The 22,753-nt window shown below is 33.6% G+C and overlaps 1 protein-coding gene across 8 annotated transcripts in view; it reads left to right on the plus strand.

Annotated features, from left to right (window-relative positions):
• LOC115989539 (putative disease resistance protein At3g14460) overlaps positions 1 to 22,753 on the plus strand; it is a 56,973-nt gene that overhangs the window by 20,763 nt on the left and 13,457 nt on the right. For 2 of the 8 annotated variants that reach the window (XR_004091982.1, XR_004091981.1), the window contains exons 1-3: positions 21,350 to 21,616; positions 21,763 to 22,004; positions 22,144 to 22,391. The exons of 1 other annotated variant lie outside the window; for it this stretch is intronic. The gene's annotated coding sequence lies outside the window, so the exon portion shown is untranslated. Of the gene's footprint in view, positions 1 to 21,348; positions 21,617 to 21,762; positions 22,005 to 22,143; positions 22,392 to 22,753 lie in introns of those variants that run through there. 5 more of the 8 variants (XR_004091983.1, XR_004091985.1, XR_004091980.1 and 2 more) reach the window with 4 other exon arrangements.

Consider the following 22,753-nt stretch of genomic DNA (forward strand, 5'->3'; position numbering starts at 1 on the left):
TCTCCTGGTGCAATTGAAACCGCAAAACCAAAATTAGATAGTTTGGCAGTGAAAGATTTATCCAAATGTACTATTGGTCTTGACCTGCCACAATTCATGTAACAAATAGCATAGGATGTCTCCATGGCAATTCTCACATGGTCAAGCCATGAGATCAAGCGAGGAACCCATTTGCCTTTACCAAGGAGATTATCAAAATGAGTGTTGTTGGAGATGAGCTCAAAAACCAGGATGGGAATTTCTCAGTTTCCAGGCAGCAACCATAGAGTCTCAAAACATTCTTGTTACTGATCAGTTGTTTTATTGCAACTTGATTTAAGACGAAATCTATTGTCTTCTCAAAGGACCAAAGTCTAAGAGGGCCTTTAACTTTAATAGCAACTTGCCGATCATCTAGTTTTCCTTTGCAGTTTTGTGGCAGATTGTACCAGAAAGCAACGTTACAATTTTGTTCACACTTTGCATGTAGTACTAGTCATAAATTGATACTTCATGACAAACCACAACACAAGCAATCCAAAGTCCAAATCCAAATCCGTACTCCAGCCACAAGCTGTTATAGCCTTAAGCAATCTGTTTGGGTTTTTGTGAAAGCTAAATTTCAAGATAGAAATTTCTTTGTAATGAAAAGTTTCATCATATTTTGTTTAAGAACTTTTATTTGTAATCATTCGGTGTAATTAATGATGAAGATAAAAGTATGTTGTTCACTCAACTTCATTGTACACATTTACGAGTTTTGGTTAAACGAACTTATGATCAATTGAGTGAATATAAGAAAACATTTAGAAGTTTGGACACTACTCAACATTTAGTTCAAATAGATCATAAAATAAAGACAAATGACAGCTATAAGTACTTTAAGTTCTTTAAATTTCCCCTGATATCCTTCAGCCAGCTCTTGATCCATGCCTGAATTGAGTAGGCTGAATGAAATCATTTCTATTGGACAGATCAAACCGAGCAAAAAAAAGCCTTTTAATAGTTCCAAACAAATAAAACCTTCTTGCATACTTTAACATAAAGCAAATCATGTTATATGGAAAGGACAAGAAGGAAATATATATATATAAGAATTAGAATTCTAGTTTATTCAATTTGAACCACCTATCAATGTGTCATGCCTTTACTAATGAGCTTGTACTTAAGGACTGCTAAATAAGGACAACCTAGAAGCCTAATTCTGAATTCTGAATGGAAGAAAAGAACATGGGATAGAACAATAAATCGATATACCTTTGACTCTAAAAGCTTCCTGTTTCGATGTTTACTTGCTTTCCAAAACATAATTTTTACTACTTTTCAAACACCGACAATGTGCTTTGTCTTGCCATTCTTTTTTTGTACATTGAAATGAAGGAACCAAAACAGTACAAGAAGAAAATAGTATAAGATTCAGAGTTCGCTGCCTGTTATCCAAGCTAATGTTCATAAATAACTTACAGGCAAGGGTTGCTAGGGATCCAGACTCTGCCAGGACTTCCATCCACCAGTCAAACCCAAACATATGTAAAACTGTTGAATGTCCTTCACCACAGCCTCTCTATTGGCCAACTCTGCCACCTGATTGTAAATTCTAAGAATACTAACAGAGAGAAATCTCAAAGCTAGATGATGCTATGTAATAGCCAATAGGGAACATCCTGAAAGCTCGAATATATATTTGCCATTTAGTGGATATGTGCCATTCTCATGATCCCCATTTCCCATTTCTGATTTTTCCTCTCATTTTTTTTTTTAAATCAATTTATTAAATACAAAGACATTCACATTTTATTAAGGGAGGGCTGTCATTTCGACCATCCCAATAGTTTGAAGTTAGAGAACGGATGGTATGTCAAGGAGGCTTTCTTGGAGCTTCTAGATCAATAATAGATTCTTTAGCTTAAAAATTAAAATTTTATTTATTTATTTATTTTTATGTTATTTACAATGCTCTTTTGATATTATAGAAATGGGGATCAATTCTAGGTGTGATGCCTATCAATTTATATGTGAATAGCATTCATCTTACAATGCTATGAAAAGGTACAAAGTCACTCTGCTTGGTGTTAGGACTTAGGAGGTTCAAAGGTGAATACAATATCTACATAGAGCTTCTGTTCATGTATAATATGTATTTGACTTACATGCATGCACATACAATTAATGGAATTTATTCTTGAAAATCTGTGAGTGTCATGTTAATTTTGTAAATATCCACGAAAGGATTAAAAAGGAAGGAAAAGCTCAACTGAAACAACCAGCCATGGACATGCACCTTCTCTATTTTTTCAAAAGAAGCTTGGATCCCCTGCATTTCCTTCTCCTACCCTTGCAGCTCAACTCCAGCAGGAATGGTTGCCAATTGGGACACTCTCTAAGGGTCTACACTTGATTATCCTGCTGCTGGCAATGCTTTTCTTTGTTTTTTGAATTGGTAGTTACCCTTCACATTGAAATCAAACTTTTACAATACAAGATCACATTAGTGGCAAAGAAAGGCTCTTTCTTCATGGTTGTCTTGTGAGAGTGGTTCTACACCACCTTTGTACTCTCCATATTTGTTAGTGAAAATTTCTTCATGTCGCCACCCGTGGATGTAGACCAAAGGCTGAACCACGTAAATCCTTGGTGATCTCTCTTGTATGTGGTTGTTTATTTTTCTTTTGTTTTTTTTTTTTTCTTGCTCATAATATTTATTTGTGAGATTTTTCTAAAGCCAAAATATTTTTATAAATAGATCCTATGCGAGAGTGTATCCAAATACCCTTTCGCACAACAGTCAATCTATGGTTAGCCTAGCCAACTCGGTGTTGGGTTGATTCTGGTATTACACTTGGGTCATTTAGATCAACTGGGAAAATAGCTAATGGTGATGATATGATCAAAGTAGATTTCACGGATAGTGAGCTTTTCTTAGAACTTCAATTCTGACCATGCATGATTGCATACTTGTATAATTTCTGTGTTAGTTTGTACAGGCTATGTTATTTTATGATTTTGCAAAGTATGATGAGTATATTTTCAAATGTGATTTAGAGACGGGTAGTTGTTAATGGCATAAAACTTGGCAGAAGGTTTAGTCTCTTCTATTGCTAGTTTTTTTCTTTTTTTCCTTTTAAATAGTTTTGCTGAATAATATGAATTTATTAAGAGGAAGATCTAGGGACTATCCCATTTACCTTCTCCACCGATAAAAGAAAGGTAGGATTAGAGGAGATGGGAATGGCACTAGTAAAACCAAGAGTGTTGCTTTGGCTTCAGAGCAAAGAGGATTACCTTTTACATCAATCCCAGTCGAGTCCATGCATGAGTGATGTTACCTAAATGGTTTCAGAAGAGTGCAGCAAGGTATACATTGTTTGGTCTCACAGCAACATCGGATTTTAAGGTCAAGAGGATTTGTCTTTCAAATATTTCATAAGGTTTGTATTTGTAAAATTTGGCCTATAGTATATAGCTTTCAAAAAAATGTTAATTAAAGTGTAATACCTTGTAGGACCCCATTACACCTTGTGTTTCCTATAGTGTATTATTCTATGGCTGAAGTAATGTTTGCAGTGGAACAATAGAAATTGGGTAAAGTAGCCTTCCAATTATAGTTGTTTCTTTATAAAAGATTTGCCTAATAAGATCAACTTGTCACTTGTTTTATCTTCATTCTCATTCTTCCATAAACAATTCAAATGTTCTACGATTGGTGTTTTCCTCCAATCTTGTTATTATTATTTTTATTAATCAAATGACAAAAAACATAATGAAAACAGATAGATGGTCATAAATTTTCAAGAAAGGGAATAGAACCTCTTAAATTTTAATGGAAAGAATTGAAAATAGATTATATTTCAAGACTGAAAATAATATTTTTTTGCCAAAAATTATATATTATTCAAGAGTTTAAATCATCTATGTTCATATTATTTTCATGCCTAGAATTTTATACAAGTAAGAAAAACTTTTTTTTTAATTATATTTTGCATCTAATTGTTCAATTGAAACTCTTACCATTTTTAAGCAATTAAGCGAGGTGGGAGCCATAGAGGAAGCAGTTGCCTAAACATAGCTAGCCCTTAGTCTTTCATGTATAACAACGCCACAAAAACAAGTGAGACAGAGAATGAGAGTGAGATCAAGGGAGATGAGAGAGTTTTTGATTTTTGATTTTCTTAAATAAATAAAAAATATTAAAATTTATATATATTTGGTTATTGTTCATTCTGGTCCGCTCCAGTACAATCCATTATGGGACCGGGACCGAAAACCTATATGTATATATGGTATAAAAGGGCAACAGCTAAAGAACACATGACGCCATAATACAAGTGTGACATTTAGTAGTGTATGTGTTCAGCACGTGGGACCTATAAACAACATTGTGTTCTTTCAATTGGTACACATTCTATGCTTCAAAGAAACTAACAGTATTTCTTGTTAAATTTTACTCATCTTTCTGCAACCAAACTGTTGAATATTGCTTTAGAATTCACAATTTTGAAGGGTTATTATTATATACTGTTATTAATTTATTATTTTTTAAAATACATGTTCAATTGTGTTCTGTTAACAAAGACAATTATGTGAAGGTTTAGAATAATTATCTTGGGTAATATAGGATTTGGGGAGCAAATGTAACGAAGTTAGACTCCAATTTGTGCTGATCAACACTACAGTGGTTATGTTAATTGATTTTCTTCCAAATAAAAAAAATTAAGTCTAATAATTATTACAAAGTCAACATTTTCGGAGATATATATATATACACACATGCGCGCACGATAATTATCAATCCTAATCCTTTTTAGTAATTCAATTGGTAATGTTGTTAACTTGTCTCACTTTATTTGATATTGGATGTAGAATGAATTGGAAGCACAGAAAAAATGAGGTGTCAATATCCCTGAGCATATTCAGAGCCTTATGATTATGAACAAGAGCAACAAGTTAATAGCTTAGGTGATTAACTTGTCTTGTGTTCTTCCTTTTTTTTCCCTCATATAAAAATTTCATTCTAGATATGATTCTCACATTAAGAGGAATGGTCGTATCTACTCTTTGAAGGAATGGATGGGCGGCATGGGCCTCCTTCAGCGCATTGGTTCGTGAAGTTCATACTCCCTAAGCACTCGATGCCTCCAAAGTTCAAACCTAGAATTATCCAAAAACAACAAAAAAGAGTTTATTATAGTTTAACTACAAGTGGCTTTGAAGGAATTTCTCCAACCTATTATATCATTATTCATAAAATTATTGGGTAAACTACATATTTAATCCCTATCCTTTACACCATATTTCAATTTGGTCCCTAATCTTTCAATTGTGTCAATTTGGTTCCTAACTTTTCAGTCTCGTGTCAATTTAGTTCCTACTGTTATATCTTGTATAAAAATTAATGACATGGAAAACGGCCAAAATAAAATTTTAGTTTATTCTCACATTAACGGAAGCTAATTTTTTATTTTGGTCATTAGACATATCATCAATTTTCATCCAAAAAATAACAACAGGGACTAAATTGACATGGTACTAAAAGGTTGATGACCAAATTAACACAATTGAAAGGTTAGGGATTAAATTGAAATATGGTATATAAGATAAGGACCAAAAACGTAGTTTACCCTAAAATTATTCACGTGTATTAAGTCACATAACTCATGAGCTTATTTAAACATGTCTCATGACCCATTTTTTTTAGTATCTTCTATAACTAGTTATTAAAAAAATATATCACAATGTTTGTTTTTGTAAAATTTGGTTTTACAAGCCCTCACCAAATCCAGTGTTATTATTATTGTAGGGACATGTTTTGCAGCCCAAGCCCAAGATGTATGGGATCTTGGACCAGTGAGTCCGATACAATAAATTTGTAAAGAGTGGGTCAAAGAGTTAGATTTTAGTACATGGATAACAGTTAATATGGTGTTCATGACAATCAAGCAAAGATGAACTAAATTTATCAAAGAAGGTTGATCTTCAACACAATCCGAGAAGCTTTTTTCTCCAATGGGAATTCAACGAACCAGGCTACTAGACCCACGAGAACTAGCCCCCTGACAAGTGTACAGGGCATATACTTGATGTCAGAAGCCCCTAGAACTGTGCCCCATTTAGCAATCCTCCCCGCGTAATCAGTACTTCGAAGTGTAAACCTGAGTGGAAGCTGAGTTATGACAATAACTGTGTGTTCTTGGAAATAATGGGGAAGTTTTTGTGTAGCATGCACCACCGCCAAAATGGTCTTCTCGAGGGACTCTTGCTGATAGGAGCTTAATCCTACCATGATTAACCGTTGCACTCACTAACACACAAGCTCTTCCCACAAACGGCGCCAATTGTAAGGACACATTTTGCAACTTAAGCCCAAAATGTATAGGATCTTGGACCAGTGAGCCCGATACAATAAATTTTTGTAGAGAGTGGGTCAAAGAGCTAGGTTTTAGTGCATGGATAACAGTTAATATGGTGTTCATGATAATCAAGCAGAGATGAACTGAATTTATCAAAGAAGGTTGGTCTTCGGCACAATCCGAGAAGTTTTTTTCTAGTACGTCTTGAGTGGTAGCGGTTACCGGGGGGCTTTAGATTGCCTTTTGCCCCCCATTTTATACTAACTTCCCTCCTCTCCCCAACATCCACATGTAGATTTAGATTCATAGTGCTGATACTTGTCCCATCAGCCCCTCCCCAAAGTCGTTGGGAGTGGTTGTAAAGGCTGAAAAGCATAGCTATGTTAGATACAGAGCACTTAATGCAATAATGACAGCTTTCCCTTAGATATTTCCATTCATTTCGTTGTCCTTTTCTGTCTTAATACTTATCCTATTCCATGGAATGACCCGAAGTGTCACTCTCAGTAATAGGCTGTTCCCTTTGTCCTCGGTCACACCTGGTCGAGGAGGGGTTCTTCCTATGACCGAGGAGGGGTTCTTCCTTGGATTGGGCCCTTGGCCCAACGCATTTATTGGTATGGGCTCCCTGGTCTGTTACCCACACAATTATTTTTATTATTATTTATATTGCTTACTTTATGATTTGGTGAATGTAATTGTGATAAAATACAATTATCTTGTTGATCATATAATTAAGATAAATTGATAATTAATTAATAATTTTGTTACATATTTAATAAAAGGGTTTGAAACATATTTTTCAATTAACAAGAGAACAATTTGAATACATAGGGTTCAAAACCAGATTTTTTGCTTTAGCATTTTTCTTTTTGAATATATCAAGGTTTAAAATTTAAAGAGATAAACCACTTGGCCTGCACTTTAATTAATGTAATATATAAACACACACAAAAAAGAAAAAACTATAAAATCTTGATGTTTACATGTTGGAAAATTTATATTTAGAGAATCTAATAAAAAAATTAAATATATAATTATTTAATAGGATGGTAGACATTGTCATTACATTTACATGTTAGATTCGGCTTAGAAGCATGATCTTTCACAACCTATCCAAAGCCCAGTAATATTTGAGAAGAAAGTTTCATTAAAGCAAAATCTAAAGCCACAAGAGAAAAGAAAACTATTTTTCTAAGATCTAATCTATTTATTTTATTAAAAAAGAGGGGGGCCTAAAACTATAATAACATATGTAAGGGCTCAATTTGTAACGACCCATAATAATGTTGGGTTCGCACGTAAAAAGGCCCAAACAATATCACTTATAGAGCTTGGCTTTGAAAGGCTAGGTCTTGGTCATCGGACGAGGGTTAGTTGTCTTGTTCGTACAGAATTAGGCCGTGTTTGCTCGAGGAATCTTTCTCCTTGAGGCAGTCTGGGAGGCTCTGGTTCTTGGCCTTTTTTCCCAGCCACCTTCTTGGTGAGTCAACCTTCACATTATATAATCCTTCTTGGTTGATCTTAGCTCTCCACTTGTTGATCAGGCAGGTGCCTATTTCAGTATCCGCCCCATCAGCTGTCCCTCCTTACTTTTTGTTAGTTGCAATGATCGAAGTCACCCTGTCCAGGCGTCTTTTCTCATTAGCATGGTTAGGACGTTGGCGGGTGCATTTAATGCGGAAGGGACGTATTTACCCTGAACCAGTTTCACACCGTACCCCCACGTGGGTCCCATTCTACTCGCATCTCCTTCAGGGGGCTTTTTGGGGTACCCTTCAATGAGATGTTGCTCTTCCCTTTGAAGTCTTAGAGTGTCGAGGACAGAGTCATCCTCGGCTATGCCCCCGGCATTTCGGCCCTTCCCCATTCGTCCACGGCAAATACCTTCCTCGGCACAGGCCCTGGGCCCTAATAGAGCGTGGGCCGGATCATAAGTTCCCTGGCCCCACAACATATATACTCTTTTGTAAGAAAAAATTGTAAAATAATGATATGATGATTGTCACATTGGCCACTCCTGGATTAAAGCAAAATTCAGAGTCCAATCCTAACCCAATCCTAATAGATATTAACAACATTCTCAAAAAAAAAAAAAAAAAAAAAAAAAAGAGAGGATATTAACCAAAAAAAAAAAATGTATACATTTTCATTAACATAATAACTTATAAAAAGAGAAATTCAAATAAAAGAAATTTAAACAAGTAATTTCACTACTTAAGAGTAAATTGAGAAAATAAATCATTGTACAAACATTTAAATGTTGACTATCAACCTGAAATTTTTCAAAAAAACCTACATTTGTCTTGGTTTATTTTATGAATTTGTACAATGCTTTTTTTTTTTTAATTTCAATTTTTACTACCGTAAATATTAAAATGATTGAATTTTGAGTTATTGTCTCTAGGATTTTAAAAATCAGTGCTCCGTTTATGAATGAGATTGGGTGGACTTTGTTATGGGCAGACTTTGTTATGGGCTTCTATTGAGGAATTTGTATCTGGCCCAACAAAGCCTAGCCATGTATCTAGTACGTTATATTTTCATCATACTAGGATATGTTTGGTAGACTGTAATAAGTGTCGTAATATAATAGTTATTCCTATGGTTTAGTTATTTTTTAGTTTGGTTATGTTTTTATTACAAGGAATAATCATTCCTTATGAATAGCTATTCTTCAAAAATGAGGAATAATTATTCCTTTTTAAAATGTTGTATTAGCTATTCTTTAATAAGTGCAATAATTTCAAAACTTAATATATTTCCAAGTAAACAAACTTTTCATATACATCTAACAATTAAAAAAATAAAAAATCATAAAAAATATCATGTATCTCTCTTAAATTTAAAAATAACAATTTTTAAGAAAATATAATTGTATGAGTAAGAAATTTCTTAAAATAAATGTTGAGTTTCATTTTAATGTTATAACTTACAACCAAACTAATGAATATGTTTACACATTTTATTCCTAATAATAAAGATTACAATTCATGTCGTAATCCTCATTTAGTGTACCAAACGTACCTTTAGCCTTGCCATTTATTTCCGTTAGTAAATTTAATATCAAATAAGTAGTGTCTATTGTGTCATATCCCCAATATTATACTAATTGTCACTAAATTACTAGTGTCTAGTGGAAATAGATGACAAAATCAATATAATAATGCGATGGAGCAACCACATTTGTTATTGCAAATTTTCCGTTTATTTTGTATAAAAAAACTATTTTTTCTATTTTATATACCTATTTTTATAAAATACTCACATCAGTCTATCTATCCTACAATGCACGATTATTGTAGCACTTGTGCATTTATGCACCATTTTACACCCACTAATGTGGGCGTTTTTTTGCTCAAAAAGTGTAAAATGAACTACTTTTTGTATTTTGCAAGATTTTACTTGAGCTAATGCAGTTGCTCTAAGAGACTTAAATTAAAAACTACCCCAAACTTTAAGGAGCCAAAAATGTTCTTTAGTTCAAAGAAAATTTTTTAGAATAATAAAATTAATTCAGAATAAAGTATTGTAGAAGAGAAAGACAATGAGATGATAGTATATAAACACACAAACAAAAAAAATGTTAAAATTAAAAGATTCCATGTGCGAAAATTTATATATTGAAAATTAAAAAAAAAAAGTTAAATATAAAATTATAAGGGGTCAGACTTAAGTCCAGTGTCCAGTAATATTGGACCCATTGAAATAATGACATAGGTCCACTTTCAGACATGTATCACCATCTGACCGGGTCCAATGCACTAAATGCACTGGACCTAAACCAAGTCCAAATTATAGAATCTTGAACAACCCATCCCAAATATATATATGTGTATATATATATATATATATAGAGAGAGAGAGAGAGAGAGAGAGAGAGAGAGAGAGAATTAACCCATCCCAAATTTAAATCCATTAAAGCAAAGAAAACTTTTTCCTAAGAAATAATTTTTTTTAAGACAAAAAAAAAATTGGTTAGGTAAAATTGATGTACCATAAGTTTAGAATTCATGACGATATGAATGGCACAATAAAATTTTCCAACTAAGCCTTTGTCTTCCTCATAAAATAAAATAAATAAATAACTAAGAGCTCGTTTGATAAAGGAGTTTGAGTAATGTTGTTTATAATTTTTTAAAATACGTGTAGATGAAAAAATATGTGAAAATACATGTTATATTGTTTAAAAACTAAAAATATGAGTTTAAAATGCTTTACCAAACAAGCCTAAGCCTCTATCGCACTTATTTTATTTGATTTGGTGTAGAAGGGCCAAGGCCTGACACTCCCATTATAATTGTACCAAGAAAATGACAAAGGAAAACTAATGACATCATTGACGTTCGTACTGTTTTGGTAAAGATAATTAGTGGTCTGTTAAGAGAGTTTATTCAACCCTTTTTTTTTCCTTTTAACATTCAGAGCAACCACATCAGCTCGTGGAAAAGATTCCGTCTATTTTACACAAAAAACCTACTTTTTTTTATTTTACACCATCACTTTTACAAAACACCTACATCAGTTTATCTATTTTTGCAAGACTTTTCAATAAAATATTCATTCTACTCAATTTTTTTATTATTTCTCTCAACTGCCTCTCTTTACATACGCGCTCTCTCTCTCTTTCTACCCATTTTTCTAATTTGTTGCTCTCTCTCTACACCCATCTCTCTGGCCATCGCTCCACCAGCCATCACCTCTGGCCTTTCTCTTCCAAATCACAAAACCCATCCACCTTCCTCTTCCACCACCATCACAAAATCTCAGCCACCACCAAATCTCAACCACACACTCACCCTGACCCACCAAATCCGATCCACCACCAAATCTCAGCCGCACAGCCACTACCCACCGCAACCGTCACCCACTCCCATAACCCACCACCAACAAAACGACCCAACACCACCACCACCACCATCTCCACCAAACGACCCCTGAAATCCAGTAACCTACATCCCCAAAACCCACCAAAAATCTTCTATCTCAACAGCTGAAACCCATCAAACGCTAAATGCTAAAACCCAAACACTAATCTTAACAACCACCAATCTCAAATGCTAAAACCTAAATGCTGATGCACACTGATCTTAACAGCCACCACACACCATTGCACACCGATCTCCAGCAAGACCCATACTACAAGCACAGATCTCTAGCAAGCACCGATCTCCAAGCATCGATCTACAAGCAAGCACCGATCTCCGAGCACCAATCTATTTCTCTATTGGTTCGTCTGTGTGGGTTTGTTTGTGTGTGGGTGTGTTTGTGTGCATCTAAGGAAAAGAAGATAAGGAGCTGAGGTTGTTGTGCACGGAGAAGAGAGAGAAAAATTGGTGCGAATGGAAATTAAAAAAAAACTAAATACACATGCTACAGTGCCTGTGTAAATTTACACGGTTACTGTAGCTAGTTGATAATTTTAGGAGATTTCGCAAGATTTTAAACGGACTGATATAGGCTGTTTTTGAACACAAATGTGTAAATTTGAGCATTTTTTCTATTATACACACTTATACACGAACTGATATGAATACTCTCAATCCAATACTTTATTATCTATGTTTTATTTTAAAAAAAGATTGGTGATAGTTACGCACCGTTAAAATTGTATTTGTGTTTTTAAGACATGACTTTAGTTAAAATGTAACATGTCTTGCACTATTTTAGTTTTACAGCCTTCTTCTCAGGGACGGACCTACACTATGCAAGAGGGGGTAATTCCCCCCCCCCCCCGGCCCAATTTTTTGTTTAAAAAAAACTAGTATAAAAAAAATTAAGACTTGCACTTATATATATATATATATATATATATATATTTGTCTTTCCTCCTCTAAAATATTTAGATATTGACCTACAAGAAAATAAATAAATAAATAAAATTCATGTCCCTTTAACTACAAAACCAAAATAAATAAATAAATAAAATATGGACTAAACAAAAATCGCACACAAAATAAGTGTTTTATTTTGTATGTTATACTTTATTGATGTGTTTTATAATATGAAATGTTCAAGAAATACTTATTTTGTAGATAGTATTTTGTTGAATATAAAATAGATATTAATTTTTATTTTCATAAATTTTTTTTTATTTTTATTTTAAGCCTTGACCCGCCAGGTATGAATCCTGGTCCGTCCCTGCTTCTTCTCCTCTGTGTTTTACATATTTTTCTAGTGGGTGTACTGAAGACCTGGCTGGAAGACATGCCAAGTTTATTTCCTTCTTGTTTTGTACGCTGACCAGTGCCCTTCTCAACGCAAAAGTTAAAAAATATATATTAAAAGTAAGTTTCTAGGACACGTGGTTGATGGGAGAGTGTTTCAAAGGCTTTGGGTTTTGCCATTTTCAATGTGAATGACAGCCACTGTCTTTTAAAAATTTAAAATTTAAGCTTTTTTCTTTATTTTTTTCGTTGATTGAATTGTACTCATATGATATGACATTTTCGCTTGTTGTTCAAGAATTAAGCCTTCATTTTATTTTTATTTTTTTACTTTTTATATATTTTTCATTATAAAACTACTTTTTTTTAAGGAATTAATCCAAGGTAAAAAAAAAAAAAAAAAATCTATATATGTACCTGAATATCTATATTATTATTATAATTTTACAATTACAATGTTGGATTGGGTTAGAATGAAATATATATATATATATATAAATATATATATATATATATATATATATAAAAGAGAAAACATTCTATTAGGAGCTGGTGTAAAAAATCGCTATGTGGACATTCTATTAAATCCCTCTCCAAACAGCCAAAAGCTCATGCCATTCACCTCAGACAAAACAGAAAACAGAAAAACCCCTTAGACAAAAGCTCTGCTTCCTCTGCTTCCTCTGCTTTCTTCATGCTAAACCTCCACCATCGCCACAACTTGATCGCCAAACCAGAATGAAAAAAGAAAACCAGCCCTCAGACAAAAGCTCATGCCTTCACCTTTGCTTCCTCCAAAATAATTCAAAAACCAAACAAACCCCAATCAAACATCCCTAATTCAAAAACCAAACAAACCCCATATCATATCAAAACCTAACAGAGCATCTTTCATTAGAACAATACAAGATATGAAAATGCAATAGAAAAACCCATAAACCTAGAAAAAAAAAAAAAAACCCGTCAATAATTCGAAATCCAAATTGGGGAAAAGGAAAATCATAAAAAACAAACCTTTGCATTGCAACACCATGCTCACGGCATGTTTACAAGCTCTAGCAACGAATCCGGTGACTTGTGTGGTGGTATGCTTCGGTGTGTGGTGTGGTGGAGATTTAGGCAAGAGGAAGTAGAGGATCGAAGGAGGAGGAAGCAGAGGAAACTAGAAATTTTTGCCTAACTCGTTCTGGTTCTGATTTGGGGTTTAAGCGAGCTGTATTGTTTAGTGTGTTAAGTGAGTTGCGATTTGTGTGGCGATGGTGGAGGTTCGGCAGAGGAAGCAGAGGTGAAGGCATGAGCTTTTGTCTGAGGGTTGGTTTTCTTTCTTCGTTCTACTCCGGTGATCAGGCTCTGGCGATTAGGTTGTGGCAATGGTGGAGTTTCGGCGTGAAGGAAGCAGAGGAAGTAAAGCTTTTGTCTGAGGTTTGTCTGTTTTCTGTTTTGTCTGAGGTGAATGGCATGAGCTTTTGGCTATTTGGAGAGGGATTTAATAGAATGTTCATGTGGTGATTTTTTATTGGCTGGCGTAAAACACTAGTTTTACGCCACCACCTAATAGAATGTTTTCTCTATATAAAATTAGTAATAATTCTGAAACAGTATACTGGTATCAATCGGTATCAAAATATTTCGTATCTATGATCAAACTAAAATAGCTTCCAGTATAGTATCGACTCCCTTGATTATGGTTTCTCTATTAGTTGTATCTACTTCTACTAATCTTATATATAAAAGTGCCAATGCCTCTACAGTGTTTTGTTACTGTACATTTAACGTTTTTCACTGTACATCTACAGTGTAATTTTGGTGAGTCCCTCTATTTTATCTACAGTATAATTTTGGTGAGTCTCTCTATTTTGTCTTTTTGTGAAGCCAAAACGGTTCGTTTGGCTGAAATGTGAAAACCAAATAAAAAAGAATAGAAAAAGAAGGCAAAGATAGAGGGCGAGAGGGTATTCCAGAACTCTCTCTGCCTCTCAACCTCTATTTTTCTCTCTTTCTCAATGTCTAGAGAATTTTTGGAACGAGAGAGCAAGCCATGGTTGCCGATGGCTTTTTTTGGACGTCTATGGTGGTATATCGGCCTATCTGAATAGAGCAAAGGGGGATGAGTAGATCGGAGTGAGGGAGAGAGGCGCGAAAGGTTCTGGAACTCTCTCCGTATCTCTTCTTTCTCTCTTTTCTCTCTATCATATCAGGACCAGATCGGCTCACATCCGGTTGATGGAGGTTCAGGAGTTTGGAGAGATGATGGAGCACGTCGACGAGGTCAATTTCGCTCTCGATGGCCTTAGGAAACCCCAGCCCGTACGGATTAGAAGGGCTAGCTTGTTGTCCTTGTTGTCCATATGCGCCACTGTACAGCAGAGACGCCTCTTGCGGACTCAAGGGTATGTTCATTTCGAGGTTTTCTGTAACGGGTTTTCTTTAATTTTTCAATTTTGAATCTATGTAATGGGTTTTCAGTTAATTTTTTTTTCCCGATTTGGTGTTTGGAAATGTGGATGTGATTTTTTGAATTTGAATGTGGGGTTTTGCTGATTTTGAATTTTGGGGTTAGAGAGTTTGTTGGGTTCTTGAATTTGAAGTTTGGGGTGCGTGCGTTTTTGGGTAATTCTTGATGGAGTATGAGTTTACCGTGAATCTTGTAATGGGTTTTGAATTAAAATGTGAATTTTTGATATTATTTATATTGTTGGGGTATGGAATTTCCATGTGGGGTTTTGGTAATTTTAAATTTTGGGGTTAGGGAGTTTGTTGGGTTCTTGAATTCGAATCATGGGATGTGTGCGTTTTTGGGCAATGATGGAGCAAAGAGGGATTACATATTCGGTATTGCTCTTACATGTTCTTCCCTGAAATCCCTCGTCTCGTTCTTTTATTTTCCTCCCTGAAATCCTCTCCAGTCTCCACTCCCAAGAGAGGCAGCCCATGTCAGCTCTTTCTCTGTCTCCAGATACATAGTTTTAAAAGAAGAATTTTTATGGGATTTATAGAGAAAAAGAAAAAAAAACAACGGCTACTACTTTCCTAATCTCAAAATGGTAGTAGTCTTTAGCGCAACTAAGTGAGTTCATATATATATTTTAATCCAAGCTTGTATATTTAATAAAATTGCATACAATAGAAATTGTATTTATTTTGTGAGCATTAAATTTGGAGCATAATATGAAGAATTTAAGATCTGTAAATTTGTGTGGTGCAGGCGTAGAAAGTAAGGTCTAGATCACTCTCTCCAGAGCACTCATGCTGCTAATCATTGCCACAAGTCAATTTCTCACTTTCTCAATTATTCATTACATGAGTTTGTTTATACTTATTCTTTAATCTTAGTTTCATGGGGGTTTCATGTTCTTCATATGGTAGATAATCAATTTTGTAAGGATTTCATTTCTTTGAATAGGTTTGAATTTTGAATAGAGTGGGAGTTTTACCTATCCATTTTTTTTTGGGGTGAAATCAGAAGAATGGGATATTATTAGTGGTTGTGATGAAAATACACATGATATATTATAATACTTCCTCTCACTAAATTATAACTGAAAACTTAAAAGAGCAATGAAATCCAAGAAAGAATTTGCAATGCATGAGAACTAATCTTTAGGTTCAGAATCTTAGTTTCAATTTTTCTTTGTTGAAATTTGGAGTTCAAGTAAGGTTCATATACAGACACCTTAAGCATTATATGACTTACATCACAATACTTGTATTCATTTCATTGTTAACTTCATGAGAATAAATATTCAATATTGGAATGGGTGATTTCAAACTTGGAATTATATATCAACAATTTGTAAGCAAGCAGCTAATATTATAACAGAGCATTGGAGACACTTAAGCTTGGGTTTTTGAGTTTCTTGGCCATTTGTTCATCGAAGATTAAGTTCCTATCTCTCATAGAGTTTATTGGTGCTCATAATCTTAGACATTGTTCTTTGAAGAGAGTGGAGTGTAATTGTATGTTATTATTAGTCTATTGTTGGAGACTAATGCATAAGGTTGTTATTTATATTGGCAATCTATTTACACTTTAGAAAGTATTAGAATTGGAAGTTACTAGGTGTTTCTTCTATGATTTAAATCAAACTAGTGGTACCTAATAGGTTCTAAGCCTTGAACTTAGTTCACAGTGTATATGAAAGTGCCATTATTTATGAATTCGCTATATTTATCTTGGTCTTGATGTTTTTCCCCTTTTAAGATATGTTTATCTCACTTAGATTTAGCTTCTTTATAATGGGTTCATCTTTTTTGTTTTGTTTTGTTTTGTTTTGTTTTGTTTTTTTTTTTTTTTTTTTTTTTTTTTTTTTTTTTTTTTTTTTTTTTGGAGAGACTGGTAAGAACATGTGGATTATTAATTTCTTTCTATTTGGTATGTTTTAATTCCTTATATAGTCATGTTATTTATGTTTTATATATATATATATATATATATCATTCTGACTTGAAAGTTGATTGTGCTAAGAATATTACGACCCTCACCTATAGAAGAATGAGAAGGTTATGATGATACAATAGAGTTGAATTTTGGGATGGTTTGATTGCATTTTGATAGGGACATTGGCCAAAGTTCAAGTTTTTGGTGGTTTGAGAGAAGGAATTGGGTTTTGTATTTCTGATTGTAGCTTGCTTTGTTGGTTAGGTTTGAGACCTTTGTGGGATAGGGCTTGGTTGTGGTCCTTGTGGGCAATGAAGTTGGTTTTGGAAAATTTGTATTTAATTTTTTGTTTTTTTTTGTTTAATGTTTTCATTTGTTTATTCATTAGTATTTTGGAATAAAAATTTTAAATTTAAATGTAGAAGTGTAAGTTTGATTGATAAATAATGGTTCAATCATATAGTGTTGCACGCACAAGAACTACATAAAATGTTTTGCATTTTGGTGAATCTTAGATGGGTTTAGGGAACTATAAAGGATTACAATATATAACTAATTGTGTGATTTGCATATATTTAGATCTAAGTTATATTGGTAGAATATAATCCTCTAATAGATCAAGCACGTGCCTATTGTTGGAGATCAAGCACGTGTTTTTTCTACTAACTATATAAAAAGAGCGAATAGCTCTATCTACAATATTTTGGTTTATTCAAGTTTTGGTGAGTAAAATGGTGCTTTTGGGTGAGGTTTTAGTGGGAGACCAAACAAAGACAAAACTGAGAGAGAAATAAATTATCTTTTGGCTTAGGGAGTGGGGTACGTATTGTTTGAAGAAGAGAGAGGCTTGGTGAGAAAATACAGAAAGAGTGATCTCACTCTTTTCTTTGGACAAATCTGAGAGATGGAGAGTGGGGTGGGTTTGGTGTTTTTACTCAAATCACACTTTAGGTTTTTTTTTTTTTCTCTCTAAAAAATTTTTCTTTCTCTATGGTTTGCTTCTTTTCTTCTTTCCATTCTTTTTGGTTTCATTTCTTAAAATTTTAACAACTAAATTTTTGGATGAAGAAGATGTAGCGGTTGTTTTTTTTTTTTGGTGTATTGTATTGAGGGCATGATTTCTGAATAAAGGTCTCTCTCCCTATGGTTGTATATATATAGAAAGAGTACTGTATCAACATAGGAAGATCTGACTGAAAATGATGAAACCCATAAATGTTTTTGTTTCTGGTTTTGTTTTTTTTTCTATTGTTATTGTGAATTTCTAGGAGTTTTCAGAGGTTATGAAGTTAAATTGTTCAATTCTGATTTGGATTTTCAAGATCTTTATTTTTAGAAATACAATTTTGCCAAGTGATCAATTTTTATGCTTTGTATCACTTACTGGTTCATTCTTGATCTTTGTATGATTCGTTTTTTCTTTTCTTTTCTATTCTCTTAATGGATTTGTAGAAACTTTAATTCTTGATGTGTATAACATACTCAAGTGCCAAGCTCTGAACAGTTCTTGGTTTTTTTCTTTGTTTTTGAGGCCTTAGTAGAATTCTAATGGTATTTGGAACTTTGAATGCAGTTAGAAGAACATTCATGGATGCAGACGGATTGAGATGGGTACTTACACTTTATTCTTTCCTCCTTTAGTTCTATTAACTAAATCTTACAATACATTAATTTAAAAAAAGTTTTAATTAATATTTAACAAATTTACGTATTTTAGTATTCTATATCTCTCTAAATTTTTCTTTGGTTTATTCATTTCGCAAATCACTGGTGAGTCTTTTACATGAAACAAATACTTTGTATTTTGTCTTTTTAACTAGAAGCCTCTAATTGTTTCAGGACCTACACTGTGCTTTATACTTTTTTTTTGGGCTGATTTTGCTATTTTACAGTTGCCTTAGTGTCTTCTCTTGTACTTTTAGCTTGGGATCTGTGATATGTTTGGTTCTACTGTCTCGTAGGGCTGTTAATTTGTATATAGCTTTCTTTTGTTCAGTGAGAATTTACTGATTTATCAAAGAGCAATCACCTACATTTTTATTTATTTTAATTTTAGAGGATGCTGTCATCTGTGCTCTAACATTGGATGTGTGAATAAATTATTTTTTTACATATAATATGGAGCATATTAAGTGATGGGAACATATTATATTAGTTACCTAAATCTATAATTCCCCTATCCTAATCAATTTTATTCATTTTACCCCTAAAACACTATCATACAATTGGATGGCTAAAGCTTATTTGCATGGGGAATTTTTAGACTACACCTTGAACAATTTAAAACAGAGTTTGAAATGTTAATGAAATTGGTAGTTCTTGAAGGTACCGATACTTATAGATTAGTGATTGCATTCTTCTTTCATACCCTTTGTACTGCTTCCATTCTTTTCTTTGGTATGACAGCCAGCTAAAGGACCTCAATCTAATGGGAGTTCGGCCTGCTGAATTTAAAAATCTTTGTCATTTGTGAGAACTATAAGAAAAACATACATGTTTTCTAGCATTATAGAAGTCATTTAACCTAATCATGTCATCATTTTTTTGCTGAATTTTTCTTAGAGATTATTGATTTTGGAGAGTTGTTAGTGAGTAATCCATGCAAGGTCTGTTGCTTGAGTCTAGGGAAATTGTCTGATATGACTTGTGTGTGATAGTTTTCCGTTGTTTGTGTAGGCCCTGTAAATAGCTTTATGGAACTATTACCGTGTACTGTTAGTGTTAACTGTTAGCTGTTCCAAGTAGCTTGATGTTGGTTTTATTGACTCGAGTTGGGTTGTGGCTTAATTTGTTGATTTGATTTTTGAAAAATGAAAAATTCTATTTAAATATCCAAACTAGCTGTAGTGCTGCGTTTTTGTACTTTAGTCCTAGATATAATGTTTATTTTTTGTTTTCTTGACCAAAGGTTTTGTTGTGGATTATTGATATGTGGATTGTAATAGTTTTAGGATGCATTAAGAAAGAGTTTGGTGGAATCGTTAACTAAGAGGGATAAAAAGAACAACCTTTAATTGAGTTCATGTTTTAGTGTTTTAAATCATTGGTTTTTACCTTATTTTTAAAATTTGATATTGCCCTCATGTTGGACTTTCGGTTGGTTAAGTTTTTGTTATACGATCATAAAACTAACTATGATTATGATTGTTGTGTTCATTTTAGGTGGCATGACAATATCACTTGGTAAGATAAGAGATTTATGGTCGTGACAGGTTTTCTGCTGAACTTCAAGATCAAACATTCAAAATTAATCCCTTTAAGAAGAAAAGATTGGATCAACTTTAGCATGCAAGGACAACCTGGAGAGAACTATAGTGCTTTGCTGTTATGGTGCTACTGCAACAATAGAAAAGGAGATATTCATTGTAGCTCTTAGAAAAGCTCTTGGGGGAGTTTTTTTTTTTTAATAACTTTTAGAAGTTCTTGGAGAGTGATTAATGATTAGGTTATACTTTTACATTGTATAGCTCTAAAAAGATAACTTAATTATATAGATAAATCAGTATCTTATATGTAATTATTCTAATCATGTAGAAAAATTTGTTAAGATTAAGAAATTAGTATTATCTATGCATTTTTTAGTACAAAACCTTGTGGTTTTGTGTTTTCTAATTAAAAAAATATTTTTTTTAGTAAAACAAAGGAGCGGCACGTGCAAGAGCTCTAACTAGTTATATAAAAAGAGCCAATAGCTTTAACTACTGTGCTCTTGGTTTGGTCAAGTGTTGCTTTTGTTGAGCCAAAACTGTTCAATTAGCTGAATTGTGAAAACAAAATAGGATTATGGAGAAAAAGAAGGAAGAGAAATGCTGTGAGATGATAATATATAAACACACACAAAAAAAATGTTAAAATTAAAAGATAGCATGTGCAAAAGTTTATATACTGAAAATTAAAAAAGAAAAAAAAGTTAAATATAAAATTATTAATCAGGACGGCAGAGTTTGGCATTACATGTTTCGCGGCATAGAGGCATGATCTTGTACAACCCATCCAAAATTTACAGCCATTTTTTTTTGAAAGAAATTTACAGCCAATAAAAGCAAAGAAATTTTTTTTCCCGAGATATAATTTTATTTTTTTTAAGACGAAAATTGGTTAGCCAAAATTGATGTACCTTAAGTTTAGTGCAATTCTCAGGGGGCCCAACTTTTGGACTGGTCTGTCGTTAAAATTCAGGACGATGTGAATGACACAATAAAGGAAAAATTTATGAACACATAATTTTTCATAATTTTTAATTATAATTGTGACATAATAGAGTATAAATGGTAAAAAAAATAGTGAATTTACGTGTAAATGATAATTAATCAAGTTAGGGTTGTGATAAAAGGAAAAAAAAAAAAAGTGAAATGATTTCTGGTTCTAGAATTACTTTCCCATAAATTGTCCATCTAAGCCTCTGTCCAACTCCCATTATGATTGTACTAAAGAAAATGACAAAAGAAAATTAATGACATCGAAGGCATTCGTACTGTTTTGGTAACGATAATTATGGCGAGAGACATATAACAATGAAAGGGAGAGAGGCCAAAGGGGATCTGGGACGCTCTTTCCTATGTTGAACTCCTTCTCTCTCTATTCTCTCCATCAAAAGAACCCTCCGTATCTCATCTTTTTCTCTTTTCTTTCTGGAACTCTACGTATCTTTCTCTCTATAATTTCAGGACGACAAGACCAGATCGGCTCAGGAAGAAAGAAAAAAAAAAAAAAAACATGGGAAGAAAGACCGACTAATTTTTCCAGTAAGTATCTCTTTTTTATTTTTTTTCTCCGTTTCTTCAAAATTTCCTTTTTTTTTGTTGTTGTTGTTGTTGTTAAGATCTGTGTTTGTATTTATTTCCTTGTGGGTTTCAATCTTTTTGATTGTATGCTAATACGGGTCTTTTAGGTTTTGATAAAGAAAGGAGATTTGGTTCCGTTTTGGGTATTTTCGGCTTACACAAGAAACAGAGATGGGAGTGGGTGAGAGCGACAAACAGAGAGGGGTGAAAGACGAGAGCTCATCAGTGATAGCAGAGCTGAAAGAACTCCGAGTTTCTCTCACCGATCCGCACTCTATTTGCTGAAAGAGCAGAGAGGGCTTTGCCTACTTGGATGGAGAGGGTTTTTCAACTATTATACGAATCAAAGGTCTGGTTTGTGGCTTTGGTTTTTCTCTCAACTCATACCACAGCTATTTACGTTCTCTAAATTTATCTTCTTTTTGATTTCCTTGATTTCTTCTTTTCATTTGCTAATATGGGTATTTTGGGTTTCTTTTCTTCTAAAGTTTTAGCTGCTGGGTATGGAGTTGTGTTTAGTGAAGTAATGTTTGTTTTGGTAGCCAAAACGGTGAGGTTTTTTTTGAGGAAAAGCAAAGCTGTTTCAAGTGGAGGGACCAAAACAAAACTTGAAGAGAGAAAGAATGTGGGAGGTGGCGAGGGAAAGTTTGGGATGGAAGCGAAGGGAGCCGAGAGTTTTTCTCTGCTCGGTTAATGGTTCTCTACATGATGGGAGAGAAATGGGTGGCTTGGCTAGGTATGTGTCTCTCTCCTAATTTTCTGATTCGCCTTCCCTAAAATTCCTAGATCGGTAGATCCTCCTTCTCATTCTCTTATTTTTAATCTCCTTTAAATCCCCTCCTCTCTAGAATGATTAGATCTGTGTACATTTGATTACAAGTTCAAAAAAGTTAAATATAAAATGATTGATCAGGACGGCAGACTTTGGCATTACAGGTTGTCCTCGGCATAGAATCTTAGACAACCTATACAAAATTTAAAGCCATTAAAGAAAAGAAAACTTTTTTCTAAGGTATAATTTTTTTTTTTTAAAGACGAAAATTGGTTAGCTAAAATGGATGTGCCATAAGTTTAGTGCACTTCTCGGGGGACCCGCCG

This window comes from Quercus lobata, chromosome 5, assembly GCF_001633185.2.
Source record: "Quercus lobata isolate SW786 chromosome 5, ValleyOak3.0 Primary Assembly, whole genome shotgun sequence".
NCBI classification, from domain to species: Eukaryota; Viridiplantae; Streptophyta; class Magnoliopsida; order Fagales; family Fagaceae; genus Quercus; species Quercus lobata.